Source organism: Eucyclogobius newberryi, unplaced genomic scaffold (genome assembly GCF_026437365.1).
Source record: "Eucyclogobius newberryi isolate DKJ021-1_F unplaced genomic scaffold, fEucNew1.0.hap1 SCAF_7, whole genome shotgun sequence".
NCBI lineage: Eukaryota > Metazoa > Chordata > Actinopteri > Gobiiformes > Gobiidae > Eucyclogobius > Eucyclogobius newberryi.
Window position 1 is genome coordinate 5,804,646 of NW_027316389.1, and position 9,425 is coordinate 5,814,070.

Here is a 9,425-nt window from a genome sequence, read left to right on the forward strand (position 1 = left end):
TCAAACTGTCCTTTTAGATATATTTTTTCTACAGTCTGTTGTACAGTTGTAATATTGTTTTGTAAATAAACAGTGATTAGCTTCTCAGTTCTTGTCCTTGGTTGTTTTTGTGTGTGATCTTTAAATAGACATTGATATTTCCTACAGTCAACAAATGCCAAACCTTCAGACCGAGCTTTAGAACTTCAAATAAACTTATATATTTAAAAAGAACATCCAGACGGGATTGTGATGGGAGCAATATGAAATATGAAAAGGGTGCAGAGGACACATGTTTTGAAATGTTACACGTTACGTTGATTGGCTGCTGCGGCGGCTGCTACGCTTCAGCTGCAGGAGACTTCAGCATATCTGAGCGCGTCGCGTAAGCCGCTTTCGTCGCCTCGGCCGGCTCATACGCGCGCTCAAAGCGTCGAGAGCGTAGAAAAACGCACCAATAGGTCTGATCACAGCCGACCCTTCCACCCTGGACATGGACTATTTGAGCCACTCCCCTCAGGCAGAAGGCCACTCCCCTCCCCTTTCTGAGATGCTTCCTCTGCTGGTGAAGTCAGTGTTTGTTTTTCTGTCTGTTTTTAAACTGTATTTTAGATGTTACATAGGCCACTTTACGGATTGCCTGCACACTGTTATCCTGATTCTCTTTGCTCTGCCCAGGTACCAAAGGTGAGAATGGGCTTGTAGCCATCTCTGGTCTGTGTAATACATTTAATGAATAAATACATATGGCTCCAGTCTCTCTTTTCTGTAAGATTTTGTTGCCTGTAGGATTTATTATACAGGAGAGGACAGGGTAAAATGGGGATTGAGAGAGAGGGAGGACATACAGTAAAGTCGGAGTCGGGATTCGAAGTCACGACACTGCAGACGGAGCTTGGCATGTGTGCTGTGACTTAAAACCACTTGACCACTGGTGCATTTTCTATTCTCTTGTGTTGAGTTGATCCAAAGCAATTAGTTGAGTTTAAGATCAAATTAAATATTCTACATTAACTTTATAAAAAATGTGAATGTAAAAAACATCTTAAGATAGATATATCTTCAAGTAATTTTAACCCACTTCACTATGAACACATTTAGAGTAAAAGACATCAAAGTAAAAGTTAACATTTGGTTGGGTTATGTAACTGCTCAACAATATCCGTGACATGTTTGATACTATTAAAAAATACATTGAATTTAACCTGACTGGATTTCCATGTTTGGGGACATCGTTCTTCCAAACCATCAGATGCACGGAACTGAGCTCGAGGCTCATCTGCTTTTCAGCCGCCAAAGCTTTGAAAATCTCAATATTGTTGTAATCAGTTTCCACTACGAACAAGAAGGTTGTGTTAACAAAAAGAGACACAAATGGAGACATTTCAACTTTTTAACCAATAATATATTTAACAAATAAACACAGTATGTGTATATATTTTTATATATATATATATATATATATAGTTTTTTATCTTTTTTTTTGAAGGTCTTATTCATTCATTATTTTATGTATGGCCATGGAAAGGAATATGTGCATTTGCCGGCTGCAAAGTGTCTCACCCAAACCCGTCCAGTCAAAAACAGACGACTCCCTGATGAGTCGTCTCTTGGTGGTCAAAAATTCAAACATGAATTTCTATATTCTCACTCGTGTCCTGTCAATCTTCTTGGACGAGATCTCATGTGTCATTTGGGTCTTTGTCTCATCTCCACTTCAGATGGATTAAAGGTGATGACTATCAAAGAATTAAATTATGATTCAAATTTCCTTATGGAGCTCACAGCTCCCAAATCTGATTTTCTTTCTTCTTTTGACTTTAGAGATGTAGGAGAGCTGCAACACATTCCTTGTTTGTCACAGACATAGAACTGAATGATGCTGTGCAGTGGTGTGAATGTGGGGAAGATGTACTAATGACTGACTTCTTTTACTGGGATGATCATTTCTCTGGCGTCTCTGTGCCACTCCCAGACTATCTCGAAAATTTAAATTTGTCTAATACAAATATGTATCTAGCATTATCAAAACCTATTATGGCTAACTGGGGGGAAACTCAAGATTTTGTTAAAGATTTCTGTGGAGGACTGGGTTGAAATGCCTGATTCTGATGCGTTGTTTTAACATTCCACAAAGTCCTGGAGACAGCGTTTGTCTCTAGCTTTGCAGACGTTTGTTGTGTTTCCAAAGACATAGATAAGAGCAACGCTGCTGAAGGAGTTTTTTTTTTTCCCAAAACATTTACATGCAGAAGGCCACAAAGCGAGCCTTTCTAAATTACAATTTGTTAAAGAGGAAGTCACCTTCCTGGGTCATGTGATATCTAAACATGGCAAAAGCATTTCCACAAAGCGTGTTGCAACAATACAAAATATTCCAAAACCAATAACTAAGAAACAATTGATGTCATTCCTGGGAATGTGTTCATATTGTCGACAATTCATCCCAAATTATTCTGTAATGGAGTCTCCTTTAATGGAGTCTCCTTTAAGTGCACTCATCCATGGTAAAGGCCTTCGGACTAATGACAAAATGACCTGGACCGAGGAAGCAGACACAGCTTTCTGTGAGTTGAAAATGGCCTTACAGAAGCCTCCAACTCTGACCCGACCCAACTAGACCTTTCACACAGACTGTCCACGAACGCAACGGCTGCAGGACGTCTGTCCTTTTGACCATGGGGGCTCCCTACGACCTGTCACTTATTTCTCTGCTAAACTGGACCCAGTTGCAGAAAATTTCTCATCTTTCTATCTCATTGTTGTTTCCACTGACCGGACCTGAGGGAGGAGCCGCTCACTAACCCTGATTTGATTATTTTTCTAGATGGTTCTGCATCTTGGGACGCAGACACAGGACGGAACCGAGTAGGGTTTGCAGTGTGCACTAACTGAGAGGTGCTGGGCTCAGGTCCCCTGCCCAGACACATCTGTAACCATAGTAACCATAGTAACCATAGGACTGTGACCATTTTTACTGTATGTTTTGTGTCTCATGTAGCATCCATCCCACATTATCTCAATGCCATGCAGAGCTTTGCCACAACAGAGGAAATCTCTGTGTGGAAGAAGGCTGGGGCGTGGAAAAGGGGCGAAGTTTGGTTGGTCTGCTTATCTAAATATGTTTTCAGGCAAATGGTGCTGATTTCACATGACCGTGACCTGCATCAAAGGGGGGAATGATAAATTGGTTCACAAAGATTTTAACATTTATGCCCAAAAGATTTGTCGATGCTTAGTCCCGGCATGTGGAGGCGTTTCCATGGAAACACGCCTCCAGCAACGCAGTGGTCAAAGCTCTGATCACAGAGTACCACGCCGGGGCATAGCGCCCTGTAAAGAATTGTATGCACTGTTGTTCTCTAGTTCTGTGCAGGTGAAAACTGCTCTCCCAAAGGCAGCTGAAGCTGTCCTTCAAACCAGGGGACTGGATCCTGGTCCAAGTTCTTCTCATCGCCGACACTGCAGTGGATTCACGCATCACACTGCAGAGCCATCTTCAGCTCACCTGTTGAGATCAACGACAACGCGGCTGTCTGCCCACCTGTGGGTCAGACACACGGGCCGACCACTGAGGACGTCGTGGGACCTTTGAATTGCAACGATCTCAAGTGCGAGAGAGCGGGGGGCAGAGCAGGTCGTAAGGCTCGACCCGCACAACCAGAGCGGTCTGATCGGGTGCTCCGAGCACGTGGCACTTTGCCAAACCACAGCGCAGTTTAAAGCTCCACTTTTCTCTGCAGCGTTTGGTAATCACATCTACACAGACACTCTCCACTTTCCCACTTTCCTCATGGCTCCTGAGCCACACCTGGAGCCCAAGAGCTGCAACAAGATCGACAGGAGCACCGGCAGGAGCACCGGCAGGTCTTTGAACTGTAGAATCATGTTTATTGTCCCGTTGTTGTTGTTTGCAGCTTTAAACATGGTTGATACTTCATATTGCTCTGCTTAGTTTGATATGTCCAAAAGAACAAAGTTTAGACCGTAACACTCGCACTCTGCAGAATCATGACTCACCTAAAGCTGAGACACACCTTACATACACTAGCAATCATTCCACTGTCTACACACTAAATTTCTGGTATCGATATGCTAAATATATAGCCGAGAGCCACAAACGTAAAGATTGCTATGTGTGTACACACATGCCCATAGCAACCACGTCCCCACATGTGCTGCCTCTTCCTGTGTCTGACCTGACCAACAGAGTACCTGCCATTCTGATGTCTCTAGATTATGCTAAACTTCTGAGTAAGATAGTTTGGTCTGTGTGGAGAGCGATAACCCCTCCTATATCACGCAAGACTAAATTAACCTTAATCAAACCATCTGAAAATTTAGAACTGAGACCACTCTTTGGACCTTTCAACATTAAACCTGGCTCTAAATTCACCTGCTTCGCACAGAACATTACATCCGTAGACATAGTATCTGAACTTAAACCAACACGCGTGGGACAAATCCCTAATATATATTGTTCTGCAGTATATGTCCCGTGCACTTATCTAGAGGACGGCACCCACCTGAACACATCCCAGTCGAGTCCTGGAACCACATGTGCACCATACTTCACTGTACCAGACATTTTAGGGACCATTCCAATAGAGGATTACATGTTTCTTTGTGGATATTACATGTATGAATGTCTTCCGGCGGGATGGGTGGGCCGATGTGCCGCTGTGGTCCCTTCAGATCATTCATACATAATATCCAACACACCACATGTCACACACAGGGCACAAAGGGATCTGCTGCCTCATTACTCTGGTTGGAGTTCTGATGTGCCAGACGACCACAACATTTGGACAACAGGGGAAAAAGTATTATTGGCATTGTTCCCAAATCTAGGTGTGGGTAAACTGATGTTGCGTGTAGAGACTCTTAGCTATAGATTTACTTCCTTTATCAACACAACACTTGCTACTATTGAATTACAGAGAGAAGAGCTGAATGCACTTCGCGCAGTGGCACTTCAGAATCGCATCGTCCTCGATCTGATAACAGCCTCAAAGGGTGGAGTCTGCATTTTACTACGCCAAGCTTGTTGTACATACATTCCCTCTAACGATGAGGATGGAGGAGCGATCCAACAGGGACTCGCAAATTTGACTAAGCTCCGTGATCTCATGGAGTCAGAGACTCTGTCCCACACTCACTCTTCGTTGGTGTTCGACTGGTCTCTGTCCTCCTGGCATAACAGACTTATCAATTTAGCTATAATTATGGTAGTGATCTTAATCCTGTTCTCCTGTGTGATCCCATGCTTACACAGGATGTGATCCCATGCTTACACAGGATGATTAGTAAGACGGTTTCTGCCCAATTTGTGTCCATTCAAATGACAGGACCTGACACAATCACTCCACCTGGTGATTCTGATCATGTGAGTGACTCAGATGATGACTCCACCTGCAGAGGATCCTGTAGATTAGTTTAATATATAACAAAAAAAATTAGATTGGAACCACTTGGTTTTATTTTTTATCTATTCTTAATCTTATACTTAACCTAATCACCGGAGATGAACTAATCATTGTTTGCATTTTAAATACATGTGCTAATTTTGCGGTAATGTGAGGATTGAGACACTGGTTTAAAGTCCCAGGACAAAGGTTTATCCTCTGAACAGGTGTTAAGTGTTTCTCCTTTGACAGTTTTGCTTCTGCTGAATTTTGATGATGTGCTTAACATTCTTTTGATTTTCAGGTTGTTGATTTACTTATATTGATTGATACATTGTTGACATTTTTTTGCTAATGATTAATAATAAACCAGGGGTTTGATTCTAATCATAAGGGGGGAATTGTGGTGTAAAAATGTAATGTCTTTGCCTGATGCCATAGAACTTAGGTCAACATATGTGTAACATCCGGGTCACACTTATTATGACTCTGCAGACATCCCTGGGTAAACAGACTGACAGCTGCGGATCCAAGGATGTCTCACATGAGGTAGAACATTGAGTGTGTTTTTCTGCAATATGTTTAGACTGGTTTTGTGCATACGTGGCACCTGTTGTGCCTTAATAAGCTGAACTCAATGTTTGCTCTGGTCAGATCAGGGAGGGACAGACGAGAACTGTGGCTGTGCACGGCTGAAATAAAGAACCACTTTTGAACAAGACAACTTGGTTACATTTCGCCTCATTTTCTCTGTCATTTGTTATAGAATAGTTTCCACAACAGCCTCCAGAGCAGTTTTCTTTATTCTCGAAAACGACTAATTCTTTTGCCGGGTCTTCCATCTGGAAAGATAAAATAGATGAACTGGTCATTGAGTTAGTGTGAGGAACAAGGTCCAAAAACCAGTGATGAATGGATGGGTCAAATTAACTCTAAGATGGAGCAAATTCCAAACACTGGAAGAACCCAAAGAAGGTGAGCAAGAACATGTGCTTGTTAGGTTGAGCATAGAAGAGATGTGGCCTGAGAGAGTGTATGTAGGCAGTGTTTGAGAAGGTTAGAGGTTAGAGGCAGACGCTCAGAGGAAGAAGAGGTGTAGAACTTGCGTAGAACCTTTTTGTAATAACAATGCGAGACGATTAAGTCAGGTGGCACCCGTTTCCGGTCTAAAGAAGTAAGCCAAGTAAGTTTGGAAGAAGGTAGTGCAAATGTTTCGAGAGTAGTGAGTTAAGTTAACGAAATTGCATATGGTAAGGGCATTGAATGAGGTAATCGGGAGCCGATAGCCCTGGAGAATGACAAGAAACAATTCCAACCAGAAAGCTATGGAGAAGCTAATGAGGAGCGAGGGCAAGAAGGATGCCCTGTTGTGAGGCATGAACATGAGACTATGGAGGCCTTGATCTACGGAAAACTGGCCAAAAATGATGGAACCGGAGCATGTTAGAGTTTGGAGACAAGCTTTTGAAGTTGCTGGTGAGATCAACTGTGGAGGTGTTGGAACAATAATGGAGCAAATTGACTAAATCAGAAAAGCATGCTCTGTAGGATGATGCAATGGTGTAGTAAAGAAGTCTAACAAGAGCAAGGAGCGTCACACGGCTGGAGATGTGCAAGCTGCGATGACTTGCCATGAGAAGGACAAGGGTCAATTGGGGGGAAAAAGGGGGGGAATGAAGAGGGATTGAATGGGGGATGAAAGGAGACAGCAGAAGGAAAGTGGATCAATTAGGGGATGGTTGGGGAAGCAGGAACAGAGGAACGACGGAGAGATAAAAAAGGTGTTTTAGGAGACACGGAAGAGAACCAAAGGGGTATCTCGGTGCCCGGTGGCTCTGGAGAGGTCACCCTGGTGCCCGACTGCCATGGGAAGGCATCTCATGCCCAGTGGCCCTGTAGAGGAAACCTCGTGCCCAACAGTTCTGCAGAGGGCACCTCGTGCCTGGCAGACAACTCTGGGGAATGAATGGCTAAGGAGATGGCAGCCAATGATATGATGAGGCCGATATAAGCAAATCTGCAATGAGCATCCACGATGAATCAAACAACTGGATGAGGAAATAGGTATGGAAAGAAATAGCTCAAGTGGCATGAGTTGGAGTTGGTTGGCTAGCAAGGCTTGAATTAGTGTGGCTAGCGTGGATCGGAGCGTGGATCGGATTTAATTTATATTACAAATACAGTAACCCCAAAATAATGCAACCAAGTCTTGAGGAAGTAACTAAGTGATGTAACTGATTCATTTTTGAAAAGTAACTTCTCCAACACTGCTGACGAGCCACAGTGGACAATGAGCAAAAAGTGTCACTGTCAAGCCCTCTTTCTGATCAATCCTGAATACTGTCAGTTTCTCTGAACAAACATTTCACGCGAGCTCACATGTTACCTCTTCACACTGCGCTTTACAGATGACAACACTAAAATCAGGCCATTTGTCCACTAGAACCTGCACGGGCTCATCTGAGGGGAACCGGTTCTTGAACACCACACAACCATAAACCTGTGCAGACAAAACAGAACTTTAGCATTTCAATCTATCATTTACTGTATTTATGAAAAGTGTGTGTGTGAGAAAATGGTACAAACCGTGATTGACTGAGGGAGACAGGACTTCAGCTTTTCCTCTGCTGCCTGTAGTTGGTCCCCTGTCAGCTCCATCAAAAGTGGACTGAACGTCTTGGGTTTAGAAAACATCTTTAATCTCTTGAGTGTGAAAGAGAAATGGGTCAGTGTGTGACAGTCAGCTAAAAGCATTTGCGGTTCTTCATCTGCCTCAAAGAACTGCTTTAGACCAGCGTTAGTCCTGTTTTAGTCCTGTTAAGACTTTATTTGACAGGCCAGTGTGAAGTGTGTGAAACGGGACTGAGACTGGGGAATTTGAACTCACGATGCCGGGTCCTGCCCCTCACGGCTGGTGTATGTTCTATCCCCTCCACCATGAGCAGCAGTATTTTTGATCTGGATCATTCAAATGCTTTACATGGAATATTCCAGGCAAAGCAATAACATATCCATAGAGACAATCAGGCCAGTCAAATCACAAAGAGCCCAAAAAGTCAAAACCAGTTAGAAGTTAATATTGACTTAGTTTAACTTAAGCTTAAGCTAAAGCTGAAGTTACACAGTTTACTTTGGTGGAAGACTTGAAGTGAATAGACTATCACTGTAACCTCTAACAATAGAAAGAAGGAGGGTTTTAGCAGTATTATTAATTAACATACTCTAGGTACTCAGGGCGGATCTCATCCACCCCCGGAGCCCTGCCACCGAGGAGTTTGCGAACAACCTCAGTGACTTCAGCTTGGGTGATGGATGAGCCAGCCTCTGAGTCCCCGGTCTCTACTTCCTCTTCGGAAGACGTGACTGAGGGATTAAGGAGATCCTCAAAGTATTCCTTCCACCGTCCGACAACATCCCCAGTCGAGGTCAGCAGGCCTCAACCCGCACCGTAAACGGTGTTGGTGAGGCACTGCTTCCCCCTCCTGAGGCGCCGGACGGTTTGCCAGAATTTCTTTGGTGCCGACCGATAGTCCTCCTCCATGGCCTCCCCGAACTCCTCCCAGGCCCGGGTTTTTGCCTCTGCGACAGCACGAGCCGCGGCTCGCTTGGCCTGCCGATACCTGTCGATGACCTCCGGAGACCCACAAGCCAGAGTGGCCTGATAGGCCACCTTCTTCAGTCTGACGGCATCCCTAACTTCCGGTGTCCACCACCGCGTTCGGGGGTTGCTGCCACGACAGGCACCGGAGACCTTGCGACCACAGCTCCGAGCAGCCGCATCAACAATGGAGGCGGAGAACATGGTCCACTCGGACTCAATGTCCCCAACCTCCCCCGGGACATGGGAGAAGCTCTCCCGGAGGTGCGAGTTGAATACCCTACTGACAGAGGGCTCCAATAGACGTTCCCAACAGACCCTCACAATGCGTTTGGGTCTGCCAAGTCTGTCCGGCTTCCTCCTCCGCCAGCGGATCCAACTCACCACCAGGTGGTGATCGGTTGACAACTCTGCCCCTCTCTTCACCCGAGTGTCCAAGACAC

The 9,425-nt window shown here is 44.5% G+C and overlaps 1 long non-coding RNA gene across 1 annotated transcript; it reads right to left on the reverse strand.

The window, feature by feature from the left end:
* Positions 1 to 6,193: 6,193 nt before the first annotated feature.
* On the reverse strand, positions 6,194 to 8,086 carry LOC140348690 (uncharacterized). The gene is made up of 3 exons (XR_011924508.1): positions 7,971 to 8,086; positions 7,771 to 7,884; positions 6,194 to 6,226 (listed from the first exon to the last, which is right to left on the reverse strand). It is a non-coding gene; the product is annotated as an uncharacterized lncRNA (long non-coding RNA).
* Positions 8,087 to 9,425: the final 1,339 nt, after the last annotated feature.